This window comes from Stegostoma tigrinum, chromosome 15, assembly GCF_030684315.1.
Source record: "Stegostoma tigrinum isolate sSteTig4 chromosome 15, sSteTig4.hap1, whole genome shotgun sequence".
NCBI classification, from domain to species: domain Eukaryota; kingdom Metazoa; phylum Chordata; class Chondrichthyes; order Orectolobiformes; family Stegostomatidae; genus Stegostoma; species Stegostoma tigrinum.
Genome location: NC_081368.1, coordinates 39,275,876 through 39,287,468, shown reverse-complemented (window position 1 = coordinate 39,287,468; position 11,593 = coordinate 39,275,876). Strand labels below are relative to the sequence as shown.

Here is an 11,593-nt window from a genome sequence, read left to right as displayed (position 1 = left end):
CAGTGTATCTAGTCTGTCATACACCCTATGTTTCAGGCAAGAGTAAGTGATAAACGAGAATGCCCCATATCTTCCTAAACCAAGCACCATTAATCAAAATCTCGACATCTACTGTCCTTGGAGAAATGTGACTTTCAAACTCCACTAAAGGTCAAAGATTTATAAAAATGTTAGGAGTTTACCACAGTACTGATTATCATTTTTATTCATCTGTATTATTTATGGCGATAAAGGCAATAACAGATCCAGCAATCAGACTCTCTCCACAGCACTTGCATTCCCCAAGGACTTATGAGCTTTGTTGCATGGCACTCATTCCATTTACTCCTGTAATAAATCAGATGCAGGCCTTTCAGCTGCAGCTTCACAGCCCAGTGTCTGTCCTGTGTAGAGGCACACTAATCCAGGTCATTAACCCTTTGTAGGCAGCTCAATTCACAGACACTCGGCTAGAAATGTAACACGGTAAATTCAGAAATATTTATAAAGGAAGTATTTACTTGCTGTAGGGGTCAGGGGTTGGGGAATAAACTCCCAGATGAATGACAATACAAGCAATTCATATTCATCTCTTAAATACAAGTATGAGGATAAAGTTTTTAAAATTAATGTCTTGTACTTAGTCTTGTAATCATTCTATTCTGACAATTCATTCCAAGATAAGTAAAATACTGGACATTACGGTAACCCTTGTTACCAGTCCAATAACTTTTGAAGTAGCTGTCAAGACAAGTGTGGGATAATATTCTTTACAGGAAATGACGGGCATCTCAATGTAAATGGGAATGTGCAGGGAATGAGAAAATGATGCTGGAAGAAATTCAGGGACCTGACAACGAGCAACATAACGGTCTACAGTCTCAGATTAAATTTAGGAGCTGTTCAAACTATTATAATCCTTAAATGCTTTCTCCCACACTGGAATTCCTCTGCATATCATATACTGGTTTTGGGAGATTCCATGGCATATAATGGATGAATTATTTTTCTTTGCAAGAGAAGGTAACCCCAAACTAAGAGCGAGATGTTGTCTACTGGAGGAGGTCAGTATCTTTCATTCTTAGATTCCTTTCAAACAAATTCTTTGTGTATTTTAATAAGCCCTGGATGAGGAAGAAGTTGAGGTTCTGACCCCTGTATAAGATTAATAGATTTATCCTGTCTTATTCTCCATCCTACTCAATTAAATAGAACAGCAGCAACATGTCAATACATTGGCAAGGACCTTTGGGCAGCAAATTGTTCGGTCGATATGCTTCTAACGTTGAAAAACCTACTAGATAAATGAGCAAAAAGTGAATTCAGTTTAAATTTGTAGAAAAATCTTTCAAACTGAAAGGATGGTAAACATTGCAATAACAATGGACAGGGAATCATGCCTGAAGTTTTCTCTTCTTCCTTCCTGTTTTGGGCTTAGCACATCCTAATTTTACATTTATTTGTTACAGATTGAATAGAATTGAATCATTTATTATCATCTGCATTTTACAATGAATAATACAGTAAAAGACAGTGAAAATTTTCAATTGTTGCCACAATCCAGCACTGTTTTGAATAATTTAAGAACAAAAAGATATAACTGAAAGAGACTCTATGTGCCACTGCCATGTGTACCGAGCCCTGAGCCAGTTCACCAATGACACCTGCGCCTCCACCACTACCTCGGTGCCACCTGCACTTTACTTGCCAATGTAGGACTTGCCAATCTTCTTGCACCATCTCTTTGCCGCTGGGCCTGCCTCACCTACGCTGCCGCCATTGCCAGGTCCCATGCTGAACCCGTACTTGTCCCGTAACCAGGGGTTACGCCCCTGACCCCGCTGCTGCTGCTGTCTCGCTGATAACCGTCTCACCAACACCAGGAGTCCACTCTTTGGGCCTACTGCAACCAGGAGTCTCTGGCTCCAGCGCCAGGCCAGGCCGCTGCTACCTTGCCAAGAATCCCGCTCTGCCTCTGAAAAGTTACCTGGCCGGCGGCGCCATTTTGAAAAGTCCTTTGCCGCTGATTGCTGAAGGAGATCTGCCCCCACTGCTGTAACTGCCCTACAACTGCTGGGAGGCTTCCGTGTGTGGCCTGCTCTCACTGCCGTGCTGTTGCTGCCCATTCGTCAGCCACAAAAGAAATATAAAATGCGCAAAACAATGAAAGAAAAGAAAGAAAAAGTCGAAGTAAAAAGGAAGGAAGAAAGAAAGTAGACAACTAATTGTGGAGCTGGATGAACACAGCATGCCAGGTAGCATCTCAGGAGCACAAAAGCTGATGTTTCGGGCCTAGACCCTTCATCAGAGAGGGGGATGGGGAGAGGGTTCTGGAATAAATAGAGAGAGAGGGGGAGGCGGACCGAAGATGGATAGAGGAGAAGATAGGTGGAGAGGAGAGTATGGGTGGGGAGGTGGGGAGGGGATAGGTCAGTCTGGGGAGAATGAACAGGTCAAGGGGGCGGGATGAGGTTATTAGGTGGGAAATGGAGGTGTAGCTTGAGGTGGGAGGAGGAGATAGGTGAGAGGAAGAACAGGTTAGGCAGGCGGGGATGAGCTGGGCTGGTCCCATCATCTCTGAAAGAAAGAAAGTAGATGGGAGTGGATGCAGCCCTTCTACTCTACTGCTATCTTGAACAACATTTGCCCTATTCAGTCAACCATATTTATTTGAGATATGCATGACGTTTTCCTCATTAGAATCATTGTATCATACATATTTAAAGCAGGGAAGGAGGTTATTTAGGCCATTGTAACTGCCAGTTGAAAAAGAGTTACCCAACCTCACATCAGTCCTACCAGCAAATTTAAAAGCTCATGGAATAAAGAAGACAGTATCAACACTGCCTGGGCATCGATGCAAAATTGGACAGGTGATAGGAAACAGAGAGCAATAGTTACTGGATTTTTTTTAGGCTAGACAAATGTTTGTTGTGAAGTTCCTCAGGAGTTGGTATTGAGTGCTTAATGATCCAGAGTACAGCAGAGAATTTCAAGTTTGCAGACAATACAAGCTGTGGAAACATTGTAAACAGTGAGGCCAATGGAGAACTTCAAAAGGACATAGACATTTTGTGATGTGGGAGGATATGTGGTAGATGAATTTCAATGAAGAGAATAGTGAGGTGGTACATTTTGGTAGAATGAATATAGACAGGCTCATTGTAAAATAGGGAGGGCTATCTAAAGAGAGTGCGGAGTAGACAGACATTCGTGTGCATGTGTACCAGTCATTAAAGGTGGCAGGACATGTAGAGAAGGTGGCTCATAAAGGATACAATACCTTAGGCTTTAGAAGTGGAGGCATTGAGTACAAGACCAAGAGGGTCTTTTATCAGACATAACAAAGTGTGAAGCTGGATGAACACAACAGGCCAAGCAGCATGCTCCTGAGATGCTGCTTGGCCTGCTGTGGTCATCCAGCTTCACACTTTGTTATCTTGGATTCTCCAGCATCTGCAGTTCCCATTATCACAGGTCTTTTATCAGACACTAGTTTCATCTCAGCTGGATTATTGTGTGTGATCCTGGATGTTTGCTATCAGGAAAGATATGAGCAATATTGGAGTGAGTTCAGAAATTCATTACAATGGTTCCAGGAATGAGAAATCTTCAGTTTTGAAGATAAATAGGACAAGTTGGTATAGTATTCTTTGGAGGGGAGAAGGCTAAGAGAAGATTTGAAAGAATCTTTTAAAATCATAAGGGGCCTGGGCAGAGTAAATAGATAAAAATTATTTCCACTGATGAAAAGATTGAGGACAGGTTCAAAACAAGTTGCAAGAGGCAAAATAAATGTTTTTCCACACAATGAGTAGCTAGGGTGTGGAATTCACTGTCTGGAAGTGTGGTTGAGCAAGCTGAATCAAGCATTCAAGTTAGATGATTGGTGGCAATTTAACTTGAAGGCTACCACGCCTCAAGCGAAGGGACAGGTTGAGAAGGAGGGTCCTTCATTAGAAATCTCAGCTGGTGCAGGAATTGAACATATGCAGTTGGCATCACACACCAACCATCCGGCCAACTGAGCTAAACTGACCCCCAAACAAGCATTCAAAGGTCATTCATTCGATGATTATTTGAATAGAAGCAATACACAGGGTCACTGGGGAAAACAGATCAGAAGCATGGTATGGTAAGACTTCTTCAGAAGTCTGTGTTCAGTAGGGCTCTGCAGGGAACAATGTTGAAGCCATTTCTATTGTAGAATGTCTAAATGATTTAGACTTGGATGCTAAAGCATTGATCAATAAGTACATGGATGATATAAAAATTGGTGAGATGGTAAGTAGTGAGAATAGCCTTGGGCCATGGAAGGATATAAATGGGGTAGTCAGATAGGTTGATCAGTAACAAAGCTTTTGTGCTCCTGAGATGCTGCTTGGCCTGCTGTGTTCATCCAGTTCCACACTTTGTTATCAAAGGAGGAAGGAGTTAGCTTACGTAGAATGGGAGAAAAAACTACATGGTGGGTCAATTGAGGAACAGTGGAGGACTTCCAAAACAATTTTTCACAGTGCTGAGCAGAAGTTTATTCCAGTGATAAGGAAGAACTGTAGGAAAAGCAAGAGCCAGCCATAGATGTCTAAGAGAATAAAGGAAAGTATCAGATTGAAATAAAACACATATGTAAAAGCAAAGAGTAGTGGGAAACTAGTATACTGGGAAATCTTTAAAGGCCAGTAGAAAGCCACAAAAAGTTATAATGAAAAGTAAGATAGATTATGAGAGAAAATAGCTCAGAATATATAAACAGGCAGCAAAATTTCTATAAATGTGTAAATCGTAAAAGAGTGATGAAGGTAAACGTTGGTCCTTTAGAGAATGAGAAGGCCAATTTAATAACTGGGAATGAGGAAATAGCCGAGATATTAAACAGTTATTTTGTGTCGATCTTCACAGTGGAAGAAACACATAACATGCCGAAAACTAATGTCAAGAAGGTTATGGCAGGTGAGGACCTAGAAACTATCATTATCACTAGGACGAAGTGCTGGGCAAGCTAATGTGGCTAACGGTAGACAAGTCTCTTGGCCCTGATGAATTGCATCCCAGGGTACTAAAAGAGGTGATGGGGAAAATAGCAAATGCACTAGTAATTATTTACCAAAATTCACTGGACCTTGAGGTGGTTCCCACAGATTGGAAAACAGCCAGTATGATGACTCTGTTTAAAAAAGGAAGTAGACAAAAAGCAAGTAACTATAGGCCAGTTAGCTTAACTTCGGTAGTGGGGGAAAACGCTTGAATCTATCATTAAGGAAAAAATAAGAAGACATCTGGGTATAAATTGTCCCATTGGGAACACCCAGCATGGGTTCATGAAGTGTAGGTCATGTTTAACTAATTTGGTGGAATTCTTTGAGGACATTACTTGCATGGTGGTCAATGGGGAACCTGTAGATGTGGTGTATCTGAATTTCCAGAAGGCACCTGACAAGGTGCCACACCAAAAGCTGCTACATAACATAAAGTTGCATGGTATTACAGGTAATGTATTGGGTTGGATAGAGGATTGGTTGACCAGTAGAAAACAAAGAGAAGGGGTAAATGGGTGTTTTTCTGTTTGGCAGTCAGTGGCTAGTGGTGTGCCTCAGGTATCAATGTTGGGACCACAATTGTTTACAATTTACATACATGACTTGGGAGTTGGGGACTAAGTGTGGTGTGTCAAAATTTGCACATGACGCTAAGGTGAGTGGTAGAGCAAAGTGTGCAAAGGCTCTGAAAGCCTGCAGAGGGATATAGATATTCAAAGTGAGTGGGCAAAGGTCTGGCAGATTGAGTACAATGTTGGTAAGTGTGAGGTCATCCATTTTGGTAGGAACAACAGCAAAATGGACTATATTTTAAATGGTAAAAAATTGCAGCACGCTGCTGTGCAGAGGGATTTGTGAGTCCTTGTGCATAAATCGCTGAAGGTGGGATTGCAGGTGCAGCAGGTAATTAAAAAGGCAAATGGAATTTTGTCTACCATTGCTAGAGGGATGGAGTTTAAAAACAGGGAGGCTATGCTGCAGCTGTGTAGGGTCCTGGTGAGGCCACACCTTGAGTACTGTGTGCAGTTTTGGTCTCCTTACTTGAGAAGAGATATACTAGCACTGGAGGGGGTGCAGAGGAGATTCACTCAGTTGATTCCAGAGTTGAGAGGGTTGGATTATGAGGTGAGACTGAGTAGACTGGGATTATACTCATTGTAATTCGGAAGAATGAGGGGAGATCTTAGAGAAACATATAAGATTATGAAGGGAATAGATAAGGTGGAGGCAGGGAGGTTGTTTCCCCTAGCAGGTGACACTAGGACTAGAGGGCATCACCTCAAAATAAGGGGAACCAGATAGAGAACTGAGGCCAGGAGGAACTTCTTCACCCAAAGGGTTGTGAATCTGTGGAATTCCCTGCCCAGTGAAGCAGTTGAATCTACCTCACTGAATGTTTTTAAGGCAAGGCTGAATAAATTTTTGAAAAGTAAAGCAATTAAGGTTATGGTGAGTGGGTGGATAAGTGGAGGTGAGTCTCAAAAAGATCAGCCACGATCTTAATTGGTGGGGCAGGCTTGAGGAGCCAGATGGCCTAGTCCTGCTCCGAGTTCTTATGTTCTTACAATATAGAAACATCAAGAACCACCTTAAGATCCTCTTGCAGCATAGATTAACCTATTGCTTCAAGCATATTAAAATTTGCCTTATGAATTGAAATCCCAAAAGTTCTCTGGAAAACTAAAAGAATGAATGTGCCAAACAGAATCCTGTTCACCACTCTCAGAAGGAAATGCCAAGCCCAACTCAGTGTTTCCCACGTTTTCCCATAAAGACTATTTCCACACCCATTTCTCCCAAGATCAACTTCATGCCGTATGCATTAACATGAACTAGATAATACAGTTATCAATCTTTTATGGATACATCTAGTGGTGCTTTACTATTTTAAAGACTTTACATAAATGCAAAGTGTAAAACAAATAGTCATGTAACTCACACAGAAATAACATATCCATCATATGAAGCTGCCTTTCAAAATAACTTGCTTTTGTTTGTAGTGACATTGGTAACCCCATTGGGAGCTTCATGTCAAAGAAATATGTTGAGGATCTGATCAGAAAGAAACTTCGAAATATGGGTTGTTGAGAGTTTGAGAGTTTTAAAGCTGAGAGAAATGTAGCGAGTGACCTTCAGAGGGAAAGAGTGTGGATGATGACATGATCGCCAATAACGGAGGGGTACACATAACACCAGAATTCAAAAATCTAGTTGAGCAGAGTTATAGGCCCGAGCAGCTTGCTGGAAGAAAATTGGGTGAGGCAAATAAAGAATTTATAAATTATGGTGAGCGTTTCGAAATTAATGCTTTGGGACATGGAGACTTTTGGAATTTGATAAGGGAAGCAATATTGGCAGAGTATATAATGCTGGCTGTTGGTAATACAGTTTGGAATTTTATTAATTCTTAAGTTGTTTCCATGAGTTCTAAGATATCTGACTAATCAAGTGTTCAGTCTGCAACTCTGTCAGATATGGAGCATATTTTCAAGCTGCAACTGTACAAAACGCTAGTGCGGCATCGCTTGGAATATTGCGTGCAGTTCTGGTCACCCCATTACAGGAAGGATGTGGAAGCATTGGAAAAGGTGCAGAGGAGATTTACCAGGATGTTGCCTGGTCTGGAGCGCAGGCCCTATGAAGAAAGGCTGAGGGACTTGGGTCTGTTCTCATTGGAGAGAAGGAGGCTAAGAAGGGATCTAATAGAGACGTACAAGATGATCAGAGGATTAGATAGGGTGGACAGTGAGACTCTTTTCCTGAGGATGATGATGTCAGCTTGTACAAGGGGGCATAGCTACAAATTGAGGGGTGATAGATTTAAGACAGGTATCAGAGGCAGGTTCTTTACTCAGAGAGTGGCAAGGGCGTGGAATGCCCTGCCTGCCAATGTAGTTGACGCAGCCACATTAGGGGCATTTAAACAGTCCTTGGATAAGCAAATGGATGATGATGGGATAGTGTAGGGGGATGGGCTTAGATTAGTTCACAGGTTGGCGCAACATTGAGAGCCGAAGGGCCTGTTCTGCGTTGTATTGTTCTTTGTTCTATGTTCTAAATGGAATTCAATCCAGATCAGTGTGAGATGATGCTTTGGATAGGACAAGCAAGACAAGGGATTACATAATGAATGGTAGGATCCTGGGAATCACCAAGGATCAGTGCATACCCACTGGCCATTTAACTTAGCAGGGCAGGTAGATAAAGTGGTTTATGGAAGTATTTAGGATATGTAAGTTTTGAGCTGTTATTTCTCATGCCTACCAGCACCTCAATGAAAAATATTCTTCTTGAATTATCCCCAGTTGCTCTAATCCTCCTCTGGTTTTTCCAGTAATGGAAATAGATCTTTTGTGTGCGCTCATAGAATCATAGAGGTCTACAGCTCAGAGAAAGGCCCTTTGGCCCGTTGAGTTTGTGCAGTCAAAATAAATAAAAACCTAACTATTCTAATTCCATTCTCTAGCACTTGGTCTTTGCCTTGTATGCTTTGGCATTGCAATTGCTTATCTCAAAACTTCTTGAATGTTATGAAGCTTTCTGCCTCTACCATCTTAAGAAACAGTGAGCTCCAAATTCTCCAAATCCACCACTCTCTGAGTGAAAATAAAATAATCTCACTCCCCACTATACATCAGCCCCTTACATTAAATCTATGCCCCCAGTCATTAATCTCTTTGCCACAGGGAAAAGATCCTTCCTGTCCACCCTATCTATGCTCCACAAAATTTTATACAACTCAATCATGTCCTCTCTTAATCTCCTCTGTTCCAAGGAAAACAACCCCAGTCTAACCAAGCTGTCTTCAAAACTAAACACTCCACTCCAGGAAACATTTTAGAAAGCTTTCCTGCTCCTAAGATGCTGCTTGGCCTGCTGTGTTCATTCAGCTCCACACCTTGCTATCTCGGATTCTCCAGCATTTGCAGTTCCTATAATATAGTTTGTCCACAACCTTGTTAACTCTAAGTCTTGACTCACAAAGTCGCATATCCTATATATCTCCATAACAACTTTTCCTGCTAAATTAAGGGGCCAATGGGGATGCACGGATCCTTGATGATTCCCAAGATTCTACTATTCATTATATATTCTCTTGTCTTGTTTGTCTTGTCCAAAGTATCATCTTGCACTTACCTGGATTGAATTCCATTTGTTTTCATAGGTAAATCCTCTTTCCATAGAATCCCTACAGTGTGGAAACAGGGCCTTTAGCCCAACAAGTCCACACCGGCCCTTATAGCATCCCACTCAGATCCATCCCTATATAACCCACACACCTCTAAACACTACAGGCAATTTAGCATTGCCAATCCACCTGAACTGCACATCTTTGGACTGTGGGAGCACCTGGAGGAAACCCACACAGACACAGGAAGAATGTGCAAATTCCGCACAGACAGTCACCCAAGGGTGGAATCAAACTCGGGTCCCTGGCTCTGTGAGGCTGCAGGGCTAGCCACTGAGCCACTGTGCCGCTCCATTTGCTACTGATCAGCCCATCTGACTAACCCATTTATATCCTCCTATGATCTAAGGCTATTCTCACTACTTTGCATCTCACCAATTTTTGTTTCAGCCATGAACTTACTGATCAACACTTCAACATTTACGTCTAAATAATTTAGACATACTACAGTAGCAATGGCCTCAACATTGATCCTTGCGGAGGCCTATTGAACACAGACTTCCAGTCATGAAAAGACATCCCTTGACCATCACCTTTTACTTCTGCCATTTAACCAACTGCGGATCCAATTAATCAAATTTCCTTGGGTTCCATGGGCTTTCACCTTTGCTGTCTGTCTCCCATGTGGGAATTATCAAAAGACTTGAATCCAGCTGTCCATAAGTTTGTATACTTAATTGGATGTTCCTTCAGTCTCATCTGATGCAAGCAACCCCAGCCTATCCAATCTTTCTTCATTTCCAAAACATTTAATTCCTGGCAATAGCTTATGCAACCTCCCTGTTGCAATTCCAATCTTCCAGCGACTTTGTGACCAGACGGTATGCTGTGCTCTAGTTGTGACTTAGCAGGCATTTTGTTCAGTTTTCAAATACACATTCCTGCTCCAGTGTTCAATGCATAAGCTATATTCTATTGGTTCAGGAAATCCAAGGAAAAAGGAGGAAAGACTTGAGATTCGGTAAGACATCAATTTGATCCGTCAACAAAATCAGAAAAATGTTGCTGATTGACTGGTGGATCAAAAGTGAGGAACCATGGCTGTAGAGTAAACTTGCAGCCAATTCCTATTCACAGTGTCTCCCCATTCTGATCATTACTGACAATTGAACGAGGGGAAACACATTTCTGGAAAGGAGCCAAATGGGCTAAAAAGAATGGACTGTCTTAAATGCTGCACTGTGAGGTTTCTGATTATGTCCATATATCATTGGGCTGTACTTCTGTGACTTGGAGACAGACAAGAGAGTGCCTGCACAGAACCTTAGCAACAGTGAGAATAACGTGAGTTAGATTCTGCCTTGGAAAATATATAATGCAAAAATCTCACGCCCACAAGACAGAACCATGGCAACAAAAAACAGCACAGAGGGAAATGAATGTCTCTAGTGTAAGTACAATGATTGAGCAATGCACCTCATCAAAGACGGGCCCTGTTCATTCTGTAAATGAGGGCTCTCATGACTTTGAATATTAAATAATCACATTAAACTCCCCTGATATTTGATTGCAACAGCAGATGCCAGCAAAACTAAGAAAGAAGAAGTCAAGTCATAGACTGAAATGCAAATGTTTAAGTGCAGGGTATCAGATCTGTGCATGAATTTTCACCAATTACTGCAATTGTGTGACAAATAGAAAAACAGACAAAATTCATAGCCATGAACATAAGGAGTCAACATCAATATCACTCATCTAAACTGCCACTAACATAAAAATCCAATATGATACACAAAATACCCTAAAACTTGGTAACAGAACCAACAAGGCAGAGAGAAAATACCAGCTTCTACACATTCAGGACCGTTTCAGAGCCAGCTGCCCAAGGAGCCAATGTCAGATTCAAGAAATTCACATGTCCAGTTTCAGAACCAACAGATCAAGTTGCTATATTATCCACCATTGTCATTACCATAATATTCATTAATGGTAAATTCATGGAACTGAATTTCTTTGTGTTATGCAGCATGTTTCCCCACTGTGATACAATGATGTAAGATATCTTCCATGTTGAAAAATTTCTGGAACATGTAAAAATGTAATAATGTCACTCAGATTTTCTTGTGTTTATGGACCTGGTTTTAGAGATGACAATATCATGCAGCAGTTGATTCTCAACATTTTCTTCATTACCTGAGCATCTTTTCTTTTTACCTTATGACAGAATTGCAAGAAAAGAGCTAAAAACATTATCCATTTAGGTCTGAGGACATAGAGAAAGGTTTGGAACATTGAGGTTGGATACCAGGAGCTTTGAGGTTGGCTATCATTTTTCTTATTGAAGGATTATTGGCATAAATCATTGCAACGCCTATCTAATTTACCAAATAAATCAGAAAACCATATATATAAATGAGCAAATTGACCATTAGCAGATTGCTTGAAA

General features: G+C 41.3%; 1 long non-coding RNA gene across 1 annotated transcript in view; it reads left to right on the top strand.

The window, feature by feature from the left end:
• The first annotated feature begins 811 nt into the window (after positions 1 to 811).
• The window catches only part of LOC125458982 (uncharacterized), a 26,020-nt gene continuing 15,238 nt past the window's right edge, over positions 812 to 11,593 (top strand). Inside the window, exons 1-2 of the long non-coding RNA XR_007248935.1 lie at positions 812 to 1,043; positions 11,372 to 11,465. This is a non-coding gene — a long non-coding RNA (uncharacterized LOC125458982). The remainder of the gene's footprint in view (positions 1,044 to 11,371; positions 11,466 to 11,593) is intronic.